Here is a 14,082-nt window from a genome sequence, read left to right as displayed (position 1 = left end):
TAACTCGGAATTTCCTGCCAGAGATCGAGATGGGTATTAAGCAGAGATCAGCAGCTTCACTCGGAACCAACCAAGATAAAGAAATGAGTTACGTTTGTTGAGGTAGTTATTGGCAGAGATTGGGGTTGATTTGAGTTACATCTTGGCCTGAAATTCCAACTGAAATTGGGTTGTGGTTGCCGTATCTGATGGACTGTGTTGATGGGGCTTTAGAGCAGTCAATACATGGAAGGAATGACAAGGTCAGATGTGTGGTTCAGGCGAGATTTTGAGCTAAAATTCAGGTGGAAGTGCAGCTGTTGCTGTCCATTTTGTGTGTGTGTATTTCAAGGGTTTATGAATGATTTCTGAAGACTAATTGAACCAGGGAAGATAATGATGTTGTTGTTGATAATGGGGATTGAATGGAGTGTGTTTATGGGTTGTGAATGAATGGGGAATTGCAGTTACCAGTTTAGGCACACAACAAGTTCCAGAAAAGGCCTTCAAGCTCATCTGATGCTAGTTGAGTTTGTCTACACTGGTTGCTGCTGCAATGGTGCTGGTGATATGTTTTACAGGGTTTCTGGTGGGATGATTTTCGCAGACTGAACTGGTTTGGTTAGGAGGAGATACTGCAAGTTGTTGAGCTAATTTTCAGCTGTAGAACGTGTGTTGTTGTGGGTATGTGTTGGTGATATGATGTTCATGGAAGATATAGGAGATGAGGTCTGAAACTGTGGTGATTTGGTTGAGTTATAACAGTGAAAGATGTATGCTGCTACTGGCTTCCTTCTAAGGGTTAACAGCTTGTTTTAGATGATGTTTCAGCTTCTAACCAGGGACTGGGATTGAGTTATTGCTGCTGGTGTTCGAGTAATTGATGGAAGAGATAAAGTTACAACAATTCCAATGGGGTTAGAAGGCATGGGATTACCTGATTGTGTTAGTGCGATGAAGAGGGAGACAGGAAAGTGATGATGTTGATCATCGAGAAGCCTGCAGCTAGGTACTATGTTTCCGTTAATTTGGAAAATATGTTCGATGGTAAATATGTGTGTAAAGATACTCGAGACAGATGTAGGTTGATGTATAACAGGTTATGTGATTAAATATTTTTCGTGGTTGTAGTAATAAAGGTTCGAACTCTAAGATTTGTGAAGGTGAAGGATTTTTAGATTTATAAAAATTATATACAAATATAGACAAATTGGTAGAGAGGTACTGGGACTAAAGATTCGGCCATTTTTCATTTTCAAGTGGTTCAGAAATTAATTCTAGGCAATTATAATTTAAAACAAAATGAAGATTAACTCTATTCTTTTCCAAAGTAGATTTTATAAAATATTACTTGTATTTCTTAAGCATGGCATATCAAAAATCCCTAGGACTAAGCATAAACCATCAAATGAAATCACAAATAATTAATTAAAATCTTAATTCAATTAAAATTGGTGCAAAAAGTAAATATAGAATTAAATAAAATTACCCCAAGTATGAAGTTTGGCCTCCTCCGTCGTCCCAGTGTTGGGGTTTATCTCATCATAGTAAAAATGCTCTCAAAATATTTCATTGATGCTCAAAAGTGTTTTACAATGAAGAGAAATACAAGAAATTGATGAAAAACAGAACTCTGCGACCCACTGAAGGCGTCCAGAATCAACGACAGAGCTGAGTTGCTGTTGTCGTTGAAGAACTACGACCCACAACGGACAGTCGATGTTGCTGTTGATAAACGACTGCTTCTGCGAGTCCGTTCTTCGTGTTCTTCAGGCGTGTTAATGGCAGCAGCAGCAGCAGGTAACTTCTCTGCAACTCCTCCTACGCCTCTCTGCTCGCCTCCAAACCTCCCCAAACTCTCGACAGCCTCTCTAGTACTCCCAGGGAACATATTTATACACCTACAGCTCGTTGAATCTCCCTCAATTACTCCATATAATCTTCATTACTCGGTGTTTAAAGAAAATATTTTCCGAATATTTTCTTCCCTGAAATGATTCTCCACGCGTAAACAGCCTCTGATACTCCCTTATTTAGCTTCTACACGGTCCAAAAGTGTGCTAGAGTCCTCCATGCATCATCATAACACGTCCGAATCCCTCAAAAAATCCTCTCAAACCCGTGACTGCCATGTTCTCTGATGATGACTTGTTTAGCCGATTCTAGCCAAATTCGATCGATTCTGACACACATACTGTATTCCTTAAGCTATATCACATCTTCCTACCAATTTTTAGACATTGAATCGCACCACAACACCTTCATTTTGTTGATTGAAAATCTGCCAGAGAGAGAATATATTTTCCCGCCAAAAATGAAATTTGAATTATGAGAAGAAAAGTGTCCTCCCCCTAATCCTGTACGGGTGTCCCTTTAGCAATTGGGGTGGAAATAGTAATTTTGGGGTGGAAATAGTAATTTTTCTGGGTTCCTCCGGTACATTTCTGGGACGCTTCCGGTGCATTTCTGGGGTGCCTTTAGTACTTTTCTCCGGGGTGTAAATCATCACTTTTTTGAGCTCATTTCGCCGCAAAGGCTTATTTCTCTAAAAACATCTACAAAAACACAAAATAACACAATAAGTACTTAATCGAGTCTAACAATACAGAATATTGAGAACAAAATAGACACATAAATGCGTCTATCAAATACCCCCAAACTTATTATTTGCTAGTCCTCGAGCAAAATTTATTCTTGAAAAGTGACCGAGTTAATCTCGGGTGGGTTTATCAGAGGTGTACCCACAAAAACCAATACTCCAGACCCTAGCTATCTACGCAGAACCTTGGAAAGCACTAAAGAACCTCCTTGGTTGGCATACAATTATTGACTCTAAGAGGAAGAACCCTGATGCGAAATTCCAATTGGTGTACACGAGTTTGCACTCAAGCATACTAAAATTCATATAAGTGACAGAGCTCTACTAAGATAGTTTCACGATGGACATCATACTCGGAGTCAGACTAATCACATGAAAAGATTAAGAAGATGGAAAAAGAAAAATGTAGATGGTTGAAAAGTGAACGGTGTTTCCCATATCTGTCTGAAGGCCTCTGCCAAGATGAACCTAACCTAAATGACTGAGATACCGGTCTGACTAATATTAACACACTGGCATATACAAGGGAACCAGTGGTCAATAACTTAAATTTAGATCAACAAACTGGCAAATACAAGGGAACCAGCAGTTGACTACACATAACAATAACCATTTTTTTTTTTTTTTAACTTAACGGCATGAATAGATCTTTTGGATCCAAGCGCATGCTTCTTGTCAGCAGATTACACGATAGTTCCCACGGGTCCTGCATTCCACGCTTGCTTAGGCGACGGAAACAGGGAGAACACACGCATATTGCTATCCAAGTGTTAATACTTATTCCGATTGGTCTAACTGGTCCGGTCTAATAATTTTTTTTTTTTTTTTTTTTTTTTTTTTTTGAAAAGGTAACTCAGTCACTCTATTTCACCCTAGCAAAGGTAACAACTTGAATCGTGTGCCCCACCAAATCACTTGAAACAAAAGAAAACTAAAAATAGAAAGTGAAAAGGACTCGACAAGATATGGCGAAACTATCATGTTATTTCTAACACCTGAGCTCTGTGCTTTTATGAATAGACTCTATAGATGTTTCCATCTAGTCAGATTGGTTCCTCAACTCCTAAAACAAAAATGTTTCCATCCACTTAGATTGGTTAGTGCTATCCTTAATAGGCGTAAATTTCTAGGCTCTGGAGTTTATTTATTATGCAACTAAAAAGTTTCTCCCATACCCCCAAACTTAAATCTAACATTGTCCTCAATGTTCTAAAGATGAAACTAGAAGCATGAACAAGGAGAAACTGTTACCACTTGAAGCAAAAGAGATAAGGAAGGATATTACCGTGTCGCAAGAATATTGGGTTACCTCCCAAGAAGTGCTAAGTTTAAAGTCTTCAGCCAGACTTAGGAAAGGATTAGTCAACTCAAACCATAAAGTAACAGTCGAAATAACTGTGGGTCTTCAAAACGAAAAAGAGCTGACCAAAGGAAACTACAATAACCCAAGAAAGTGAACAAGAATAACATGCCCTTATCTAGTTTTTTGATTAAGAAATTTATATCTAATTGTGGTTCAGGTTCAGGTTCTATGAAAGGGTCTAAATAAAATATTTTCCTCGGATGCATTTCCTCATAGGTTGGATCCAAATTATTAGGTCCTAGAGTCTGGAAAAACTCAAATATGATCTTAGAAGCGCACAATAATAACCTAAATAACTGAGGATCCTCTAAGCCAATAAGATTTGACTTACAAATTTGACCACAATGAGAGTAGTGGTCATTCTTAAGCAAATGTGTCGATTCTAATTTCCTAAAGCATTTAGGTCTAGTCTCACAACTTAATATTCGACACATTTGGAATATAAACGTTCCCACAGTTGGAAGAAAACTATTTGGTGGGAAAACAAAGTCAATCTGGGGATCATAGCCTGGGCAAACCACATCAACCAGAGGATGGGTTTCTAACGACTGAACTCCTTCATGGACATCATTAGGCTCGGGAAAACGAGTATGAAGGTAATCTTGTAAAATGGTCAAGGCACAGATATCAAGTCCTAAGTGTAGGGACTTTCTGAGAGTTAAAGGTAAGGCACTAGGGAAGTGATAATCACCCCCAAACTTAGAGTTTTCAGTGTCTCTAGATAGACCTCTAATTATTTCTTGAATTTCCGTATCTTCAGAGTCCTTAAAATATTCAAGAGATTCTTCTAAGTTATTATCAGGTAGTGCATCTTTACTCATCTCTACGGGTCTATCTTCTTCTTCCAAGACTATTGTTTCTAAGTCGCTAGACTCTAAAACAGTATTTTCGAAATGAACCCGTTCCTCTAAACCACTATCGGCTTCGTAAACAGGAAATACTACGTCGTCTAAAACGGTGGTATCCCTAATCAAATCCTCGTCCATTTGAATAGGTGAATAATCATAAAAATTATTTGGATTTGAACTAGAAATAATATAATCATTATACAACTCAATTGGATTACTAGACTCCTGATCACTATGCCTACATATTTCAGATTCTTCATCACTGCTATCCTCATCATCATAGTACGAAAATGATTGAACCTTATCTAAATAAGTAGTGTCTTTTATTCTAACCTCGTCCTCTAAATTAGGCAAATATTCACTATTTATATCAAGGGTAGAATTGGAAACACTATTTTGGAAAATTAGATTATTTCGAGCAGCATTAGATAACTGTTCATTTTCTTCCTCTAAACGTGCTTGAATTTCACTGAGCGTAACACTTATACTTTCACAAGTCTCATTGAATATCTTAGACCGTTGTGTACTCTCTTCTCTTGAACTAACTGCACGTTCATACTCCCTTCGAATTTGTTGGTAGGTTTCTTCTAGAGATTGAACAGGTTTAGAAATGTCATAATCAGGACTAGTTTTTAAGTAATTTTCCAAAAACGCATGACTAGTACTATAATATTCCTGATTTTCTTGCTCGTAAGACCAATTCGTGTGTGGATAGTAATTGGGCTCAATATGGTATGAACCATAACCTTGAAAAGGTTGGCGTTCCCAACTACTATTCCCACCATGGTCATAAAACTGATGATGTCCATATTCAAATTCAGGTCGATACTCATTGTATTGGCTTTTATCATACCAGTTCGACATTCTTAATTGCAAGGGAATTCTACACAATCACAAACAAGGTCGACTCGACTCCACCAAAACAAACCTAAAGATTTCTAGCAAACAAAAAGCATGATGGCTCCACTTAGATTGTTTCTAGACCAGCTTCTATCTTTCGAAAGGGAATTCGTTGTAATTTGAGCAAACCCCTCTGGAATCAATCCGAGTCAAAGTAAGTTGAATTGAGGCGAGGGAAGCTCAGTGGAGCTTTGATACCCAAGGCCTCACCGCTATCGCAAGGCGGCGCAGTCACGCATTCAACTCACAGAAACCATCATGAACCTTGGAGTGTGCTTAAAGAGCAACCAATATTTTTCGAACGAGTTTCCTATTAAGCTCGTTACCCTATCGGTCTCGTTCTATTCCAAATTTTAAAGCTTAGGTTCGCGTTCGGTTTCGTTTTCCTAAGGCAGGCAAGAAGAGAACGGTGATGAAATCCGAACCCTTATCTTGTTTAGGCTAGGCCTTGCCCTTTACTAGGAAAATAAAAACAGTCCGGTTCGTCCTCAAACAATTATCACCTTAAGGCAGACAGTAACCCGCTTGCAGGAGATTCGCGAGTGTTTCGATTGGACTTACCTCCCGTACCAGACGGGCGATGAACCGTTGTCGTCGACTCGGGCCACGACTCCTATGCCGTGTGCGAACCCGAGGGGCCGAGACGATATAGTAATCGTCGTCCTTCCCTGCAAACAGTTTGTATTTAATTTTTTTTTTTTTTTAATTTATAACCCTTCCGTAGGGTTTTAAAAATAATGTCCAAAGTCCAGAATAAAGTCCAAATAAAAAAGAAAGTCCAAAATAAAAAAAATTACAGTTTTCCTCACACACTCTAAAAAAAAAAATTAAAAATTAAATCCTAAAATTGTCCTTTTTTCTTCTCTTTTCGCTTTTCGCTTTAAGCTTTTTCCTCTCCAAGTCCTTAGTGCTCCACTTCGAACCTGTAAATCAAAGACAAAAAGACAAAGTAAAAAGGAACAAATAATTCTAAAAAAAAATAGTAAACCTAAAAAAAAAAAAAATTCTACCTAAGCACAAATCCGCGTCGGCGGCGCCAAAATGATTAAATATTTTTCGTGGTTGTAGTAATAAAGGTTCGAACTCTAAGATTTGTGAAGGTGAAGGATTTTTAGATTTATAAAAATTATATACAAATATAGACAAATTGGTAGAGAGGTACTGGGACTAAAGATTCGGCCATTTTTCATTTTCAAGTGGTTCAGAAATTAATTCTAGGCAATTATAATTTAAAACAAAATGAAGATTAACTCTATTCTTTTCCAAAGTAGATTTTATAAAATATTACTTGTATTTCTTAAGCATGGCATATCAAAAATCCCTAGGACTAAGCATAAACCATCAAATGAAATCACAAATAATTAATTAAAATCTTAATTCAATTAAAATTGGTGCAAAAAGTAAATATAGAATTAAATCAAATTACCCCAAGTATGAAGTTTGGCCTCCTCCGTCGTCCCAGTGTTGGGGTTTATCTCATCATAGTAAAAATGCTCTCAAAATATTTCATTGATGCTCAAAAGTGTTTTACAATGAAGAGAAATACAAGAAATTGATGAAAAACAGAACTCTGCGACCCACAGAAGGCGTCCAGAATCAACGACAGAGCTGAGTTGCTGTTGTCGTTGAAGAACTACGACCCACAACGGACAGTCGATGTTGCTGTTGATAAACGACTGCTTCTGCGAGTCCGTTCTTCGTGTTCTTCAGGCGTGTTAATGGCAGCAGCAGCAGCAGGTAACTTCTCTGCAACTCCTCCTACGCCTCTCTGCTCGCCTCCAAACCTCCCCAAACTCTCGACAGCCTCTCTAGTACTCCCAGGGAACATATTTATACACCTACAGCTCGTTGAATCTCCCTCAATTACTCCATATAATCTTCATTACTCGGTGTTTAAAGAAAATATTTTCCGAATATTTTCTTCCCTGAAATGATTCTCCACGCGTAAACAGCCTCTGATACTCCCTTATTTAGCTTCTACACGGTCCAAAAGTGTGCTAGAGTCCTCCATGCATCATCATAACACGTCCGAATCCCTCAAAAAATCCTCTCAAGCCCGTGACTGCCATGTTCTCTGATGATGACTTGTTTAGCCGATTCTAGCCAAATTCGATCGATTCTGACACACATACTGTATTCCTTAAGCTATATCACATCTTCCTACCAATTTTTAGCCATTGAATCGCACCACAACACCTTCATTTTGTTGATTGAAAATCTGCCAGAGAGAGAATATATTTTCCCGCCAAAAATGAAATTTGAATTATGAGAAGAAAAGTGTCCTCCCCCTAATCCTGTACGGGTGTCCCTTTAGCAATTGGGGTGGAAATAGTAATTTTGGGGTGGAAATAGTAATTTTTCTGGGTTCCTCCGGTACATTTCTGGGACGCTTCCGGTGCATTTCTGGGGTGCCTTTAGTACTTTTCTCCGGGGTGTAAATCATCACTTTTTTGAGCTCATTTCGCCGCAAAGGCTTATTTCTCTAAAAACATCTACAAAAACACAAAATAACACAATAAGTACTTAATCGAGTCTAACAATACAGAATATTGAGAACAAAATAGACACATAAATGCGTCTATCATTATGCATCTATAAAATTTGTTGCATAACTTGTTATGCAGTCCAGAAAACCTGCATAACATGTTATTCAGTCGAGAAACTGTCTGCATAACATGTTATACATTCGTGAAAATGGATGCATAACATGTTATGCATCTACAAAATTTGTTGCATAACTTGTTATGCAGTCCAGAAAACCTGCATAACCTGTTATGCGTACGAAAATATGCTTATATAATGCATTATGCATCGAGAAAATAGATGCATAACCTGATATGCATCCGTAAATATGGATGCATACTGCATTATGCATCAATTTTTTATATGTACGGCTAAAATCAACCAAAACAATGGTTACATAACTTGTTATAGATGCATAACTTTGTTATGCAGATACATAACTTGTTATGCAGTCGAAAAAATGGTTGCATAATTCGTTATGCGTCTGCAGAATGTGTTATGCATCGTTTTTGGCGACGGCATAATGGTTAAGTATCAAGTTTTCAAAAAAGTTCCCTAAAATGAGGATCACCTCCGATTTTTTCGTTAAAAACAAAAATTTGATATTCTTGTTTGTACTCGTTGCGCAGCTCTTTTTAAAAGATTTCCAACGATATAAAATTTGTAAAATTTTAAGGCGCGGATTTTTAGATATGTTATGTCCAAGTTGCGCTGCCAATTATACCCCTGAAAAATATAGTATGCATAACGAGTTATGCCTGAAAAGATAGTATGCATAACCAGTTATGTATTGATACATATAATAATTTCATATAATTATGGGTGTCACGGTATACAAAATTAATTGTGGACCTGAGAACGAGAATATTATTTTTTTTGGGTCTCCCCCTAATTTCCCCTTAGCTAAATGAAGAAACTAGCGAGACAAAGTTGGGAGACTGTTTATGGTACTTTTGTACACGATAACAATTCTATAGTAACATGCCTGATTTTTGAAGTAAAAAAAGAGTGATGGTCCGGTTAAGAAATTAGAGGAAACTAAAACTTACATCAAATAATACTTCTCTAAAAGCTGGGTCGTGATGGTGGAGATAAAAATTGAAAATCAGCTAAGAGTTCTATTATTGACTCTTTTTAGAGTAAACCCTCTTAACCTGGCTATAGCTGGCTTAAGTGCGTAATTAACAAATGAAACAATAGTATCTCGGCGGGGAACATATATAAGGACAATGATGGATTCCGTATACCAGACCTGTTGAGTTTTCTTTATAGTTCTGGTTTCAATTACTGGTTAAATGCACCTTTTGATTTCAAGATTGAAAATAAATGGCTTCGTTTACTTAAGAAACCAAATATGCTCAGATGGAGTTAGTAAAATGTGCTCTTAACGGACTTATATATACTTTAATCTGTTTAAGATGCTAGTACTAGACTCCTAGTGTTGTTTCTTATGATTACTTTTTTTTCTTTGATTAAAAAAGAGGAATATAGTAGAATAGAGAATTTACAAAGGGTCTATCAGAGGTAGAAACGGAAAAAGAAAAAAAACTACCTTACAAAGAAAAAGGATTCCCAAGTTGAAACAGAGTTTGCAAAATTTAGATGAACTCTAGACCCTTTGGTAGCAGCACATGACAAAACTAAAAATTTAGCATCATTGCCCAAGTCATTACTAACTAGTTAATCATATCTGTAAATTCTAAATCATCATTGCACAATCTTTAATCATGAGCTACACATCACCATCTTAGTTGATCTAACTTGGAATACAAGACACGAAGATCATGATTGATTTTAACATAAGCCTTTTACAACTAATTCTGCTCGACTAATTATGAGAACAACAACCCATGCTGCGTTGATGCATTATAACAAAACGAAGCGAAGCACACCTCATGCATGTCACAGCAGTACTGGTTGTGAGAGCATCGCTAGTGGGATGGTTATTTCCGTAGAAACACAAACACAAACACAAAAATGGCAAATTCTTTTTTTGTAGATTGTAAGTCAACAATGCAAGAAATTAGGTTCATAGGTTGATTTCCGTCTCACACTCCATTTACACCTGCAGTGTGAGCCAGGATAAAATCCAACAAGCAAGTGACTTGACCGAACTTCTAAGGAATCGGAAAGGTTTTACATTGAAATTCGGAATCTACAAGCTATGGATTTCATTTAAAATTCTCGTGATTCTATCTTACATTACACATGCAACACATTAAGTTATTTCACAAGTATTTTTGTACACGTATTAAGGGGAACCAAATTGTACATAAATTAACTAAAAGAAAAAATAAAAAGTAACACATGCATATGTTAATAGCGTTTTTCTTCTTCCGGAAATGATAAAATAAAACCTGAGGAGCCGGAAAAGAATACAGAAGGAGTGATCTAATTGCCTAATTTACATGTTAGGGTACTTAATTAGGGAACGCAAGACAAACTGAGAAGTTGGAGAATACTAAATTTTCAAATACGTAATTATGTATCCATCGCGGCCTCAAAATTCAAGTAATTTCTGGTGGTATTGGGAGACTTTCGAAAAAGTGTAAAACCATTGTGACATCAAACGGTTAATTGTTAGCATAAGAGGTGGGTGATAAGTCCAATAGGGAGATTAGAAAGTTTAAAGAAAAAAAACATTCAGGTATCTCGTATGTTAAGGAGGTTCTATGTATCAATAAGTGTTCGTAAATGTTGAGTGAGATATAATTTGTGATAATTGGCATTACAGTTTTTTTTCTCCCACCAGCAAACAATTGGCGCGTTAAGTTGATCCGAGTTAACACCAATTGGACCATTATTTATATTTACTATTTTTTTTTCCTTTGATGATAGGCCTCTATCTATTAATTTGTTTTAGCAGGTGAGAATTGCACAAAGCAGTTCATCCGAGTCGGGCTTGAATTGATATAAGAGCAAACATAGTTTACAAATGTTTTCTTTTCAAAGAAAAAAAATTATATTAAAAAAAATACTCTCTCCGTCCCACTATTAGGTGACCTACTTAGTTTAAAATTTTATCCCATTATTAGTTGATCTATTTCATTAAACAAGAGGATATTTCAAAAATTATCCTTTTGATTGATTATCGGTAGTATAAGAAATATGTATAATTTGATATCCATGTTTATATTCGTTAAGTAGGTGTTTTAAAATGTTTTTCAATGATACAAAGTTTACGAAAATCCATGGGGTAGTTTGAGAGATAAATCAATTCTAAATTTTACAAATTATTATCATAAGGGTATAACTGTAAAAAATACTCCCTTTAATTCCTTGCCTTGAATTGTGCAAACTTGAACTAAGTCATCTAATAGTGGGACGGAGAGAGTACTTTCCAAAGCCATCCACAAATTATCAGAACATGTTACTACAAACTGATAACAAGTTCCTAGTTTTGAAGAGTCACCTAAAATAAACATACAGAACCCAAGGCCCAACGCCCACCTAAAATAAACACAGTCTTTGCAGCAGGGTCATAAACGTAAGACGGAATCCGCAGAAAAATCAAAAATGGAAAACCAACATTCTCTCCGTCTTGAATACAATATTCAGTTGATAGCACAATAATTATGTTCACAATTCTTATTGTTGTACTTTGTTAGCATAAGCCCTTCGCAATTGTTAGGACTAGAGCTGGCAAACGGGCGGGCCGGGGCTCGCCCGTTACGGATTCCACGGGTTTGGGTTTATACGGGTTGAAATTCTTCACGGGTTGTCATTTCTTTAAGCCGTGCCCGTAACGGGTTGAACCCGCGGGTTCACAGGTTAGCCCGCCCGTTAAGACTGATTGTCTTACGAAGAGGGATTCAGAAAGTCTAAAAGGTGAACTAGTTCTAACTAAAACAATGACATCAGATGACATCTATTTCTACTTTATGGTTGCGCCATTATCTCTTAACCTAACACAGTAGACATAAACAAGTAATTAACCATTTTACTAACAGAGGAAAGCTTAAAAAATTCTAACCTTTAATTAGCTTGCGCCACGTATTTACAATTCTTGATTAAGAAAGCAACAAACAGACAAATTTAGGTATCGTTCTTTGCAAAACGAAAAAATTATTAAACAGACGTGGTATTCAAGTACCACTTGGCAGTTTTTCATGAGCAGCTTAAGAATCTTTGATTCTTTGTGAATCTTGCCTATTTTATGTCACTATTTGCTTAACTCACTGGTTTGACTCGACTCCAAAAATACGACAGCAATTGTTAATGTGACCACAGACAACATCATTCTCGCGAATACCAAAATAGTATACCTAACGACTCCAAAAAGATAGCTCAGTAGTAATAATATCATGTTATATCCGTCTTCACGGGTTTACGGGTTGAAACCGCGGGTTCACGGGCTGGGACGGGTTAACCCGTTACTCACAAGCCGACATTTGTCCAACCCGAACCCGGCTTGTTTTGAAACAAGCCGAGCCGAGTTCGGGTTTTCACGGACCGGACACGGATTAATCCGCGGGTTTTAGCTTGTTTTCCAGCTCTAGTTAGGACAACTCCAATGATATGGAGGGAAAACCATCCACAATCTATGGAGTATCCACATATATGTGGACCCTCAGTAATTAGTGGAGTTAAACCCCACCGTGGAGAAATATAAAGAAGTTAGTTCATCCCGTCTCTTACAGACCGGATTTGCAAAAAAGAAATAACTACAAAATATTTGTCCAGCTGTTTCCATGATCGGATGAAAAAGAATGTCTGGTGATTTCAAATGTTCGAAATTGGCAACACTTAAATGTTCTAATTTAGAAATAACCGTTGCCAAAATCTAGGAATAAATATATAACTATATTATTTAAAAAAGCAAAAGTCATATCTGGTTTTTCAGTAGCCGGATGGAAAAAGTAATTTGTTGCATCCAGTCATTAGGTGACCGGATGGTGGAAAAAAAAACAAAAAAAAAATGCATTCGGACACTTAATGTCCGGATGGGGTGTCCGGTCCGCCTATGACCGGATGGACTACTCCATGTCGACCCCCTCAAATATGTGGAGTAGCACGTGAGTTCCACAAACATATGGATGATAAATCATCCATAGTAGCTTTTTTAATCCATAAAATGTGGATAATCACAAAAATGTGGATGATTTTCTTTTCCATGGGAGTTGTCCTTATGTAAGCTGCCTTAGGAACTCAGGTATGAGTAGTGAGTCTGATGACTACCGTGAACAGTACATAGAGTTATTTTGCATGCTATATTTGTCATTGCTGCCTTGTAATCTAGTTACTCTTATTTCTTACTTCTTACCTAACAAATGACTTTCTTTCTTCTTTATTCTAGGTGTAAATAAATGGCAGGTCCAGATGGAGCAAGCTTAAGCCATGTCGCACGGAAAAAGGGGGAGCATAGCATCAAATCATCCTTCATAAGCTTGGCACCAAAAAAAAGAGATATCTAGTAAAGGAGAGATGTCTATCGGACATTAGAGTAATAAATGCACTGACAAAGTAACTGGAGAAGATAAGAGTAATCTAGTCAAAGTTGGGCCAGAGACTAACACCATCAAGCCCGGGTCGGGATGGAAGACGATATCGGAACACATAGTATCAAGACACCAACATCGGGAAGAAGGATATCGGGAGCTACATTCACCAAGATCGGGCTAAAGATCTCGGGAGGAACACCGTTCATCACCCGACAAGAACATCAAGAAAGATACACTTTGATCCACACTGTAATTTGGCTGTATCAACATGTTAGCGTATAAATAAGAGAGCCTTGTAAAGAGAGAGGGCAAGTAATCTGAGAGAAAAAGAAAGAACACTAAGAGCATTGTAGTGGGAAGAGTAACATCCTGAGAGAGAGAATCATATCTTGTAACCTTGAGAAATACAATAAGATCATCCTTTCACCC

This window comes from Papaver somniferum, unplaced genomic scaffold (assembly GCF_003573695.1).
Source record: "Papaver somniferum cultivar HN1 unplaced genomic scaffold, ASM357369v1 unplaced-scaffold_160, whole genome shotgun sequence".
Taxonomy (NCBI): domain Eukaryota; kingdom Viridiplantae; phylum Streptophyta; class Magnoliopsida; order Ranunculales; family Papaveraceae; genus Papaver; species Papaver somniferum.
The sequence above is the reverse complement of the archived record's forward strand: the minus strand, read 5'-3'. Positions refer to the sequence as shown.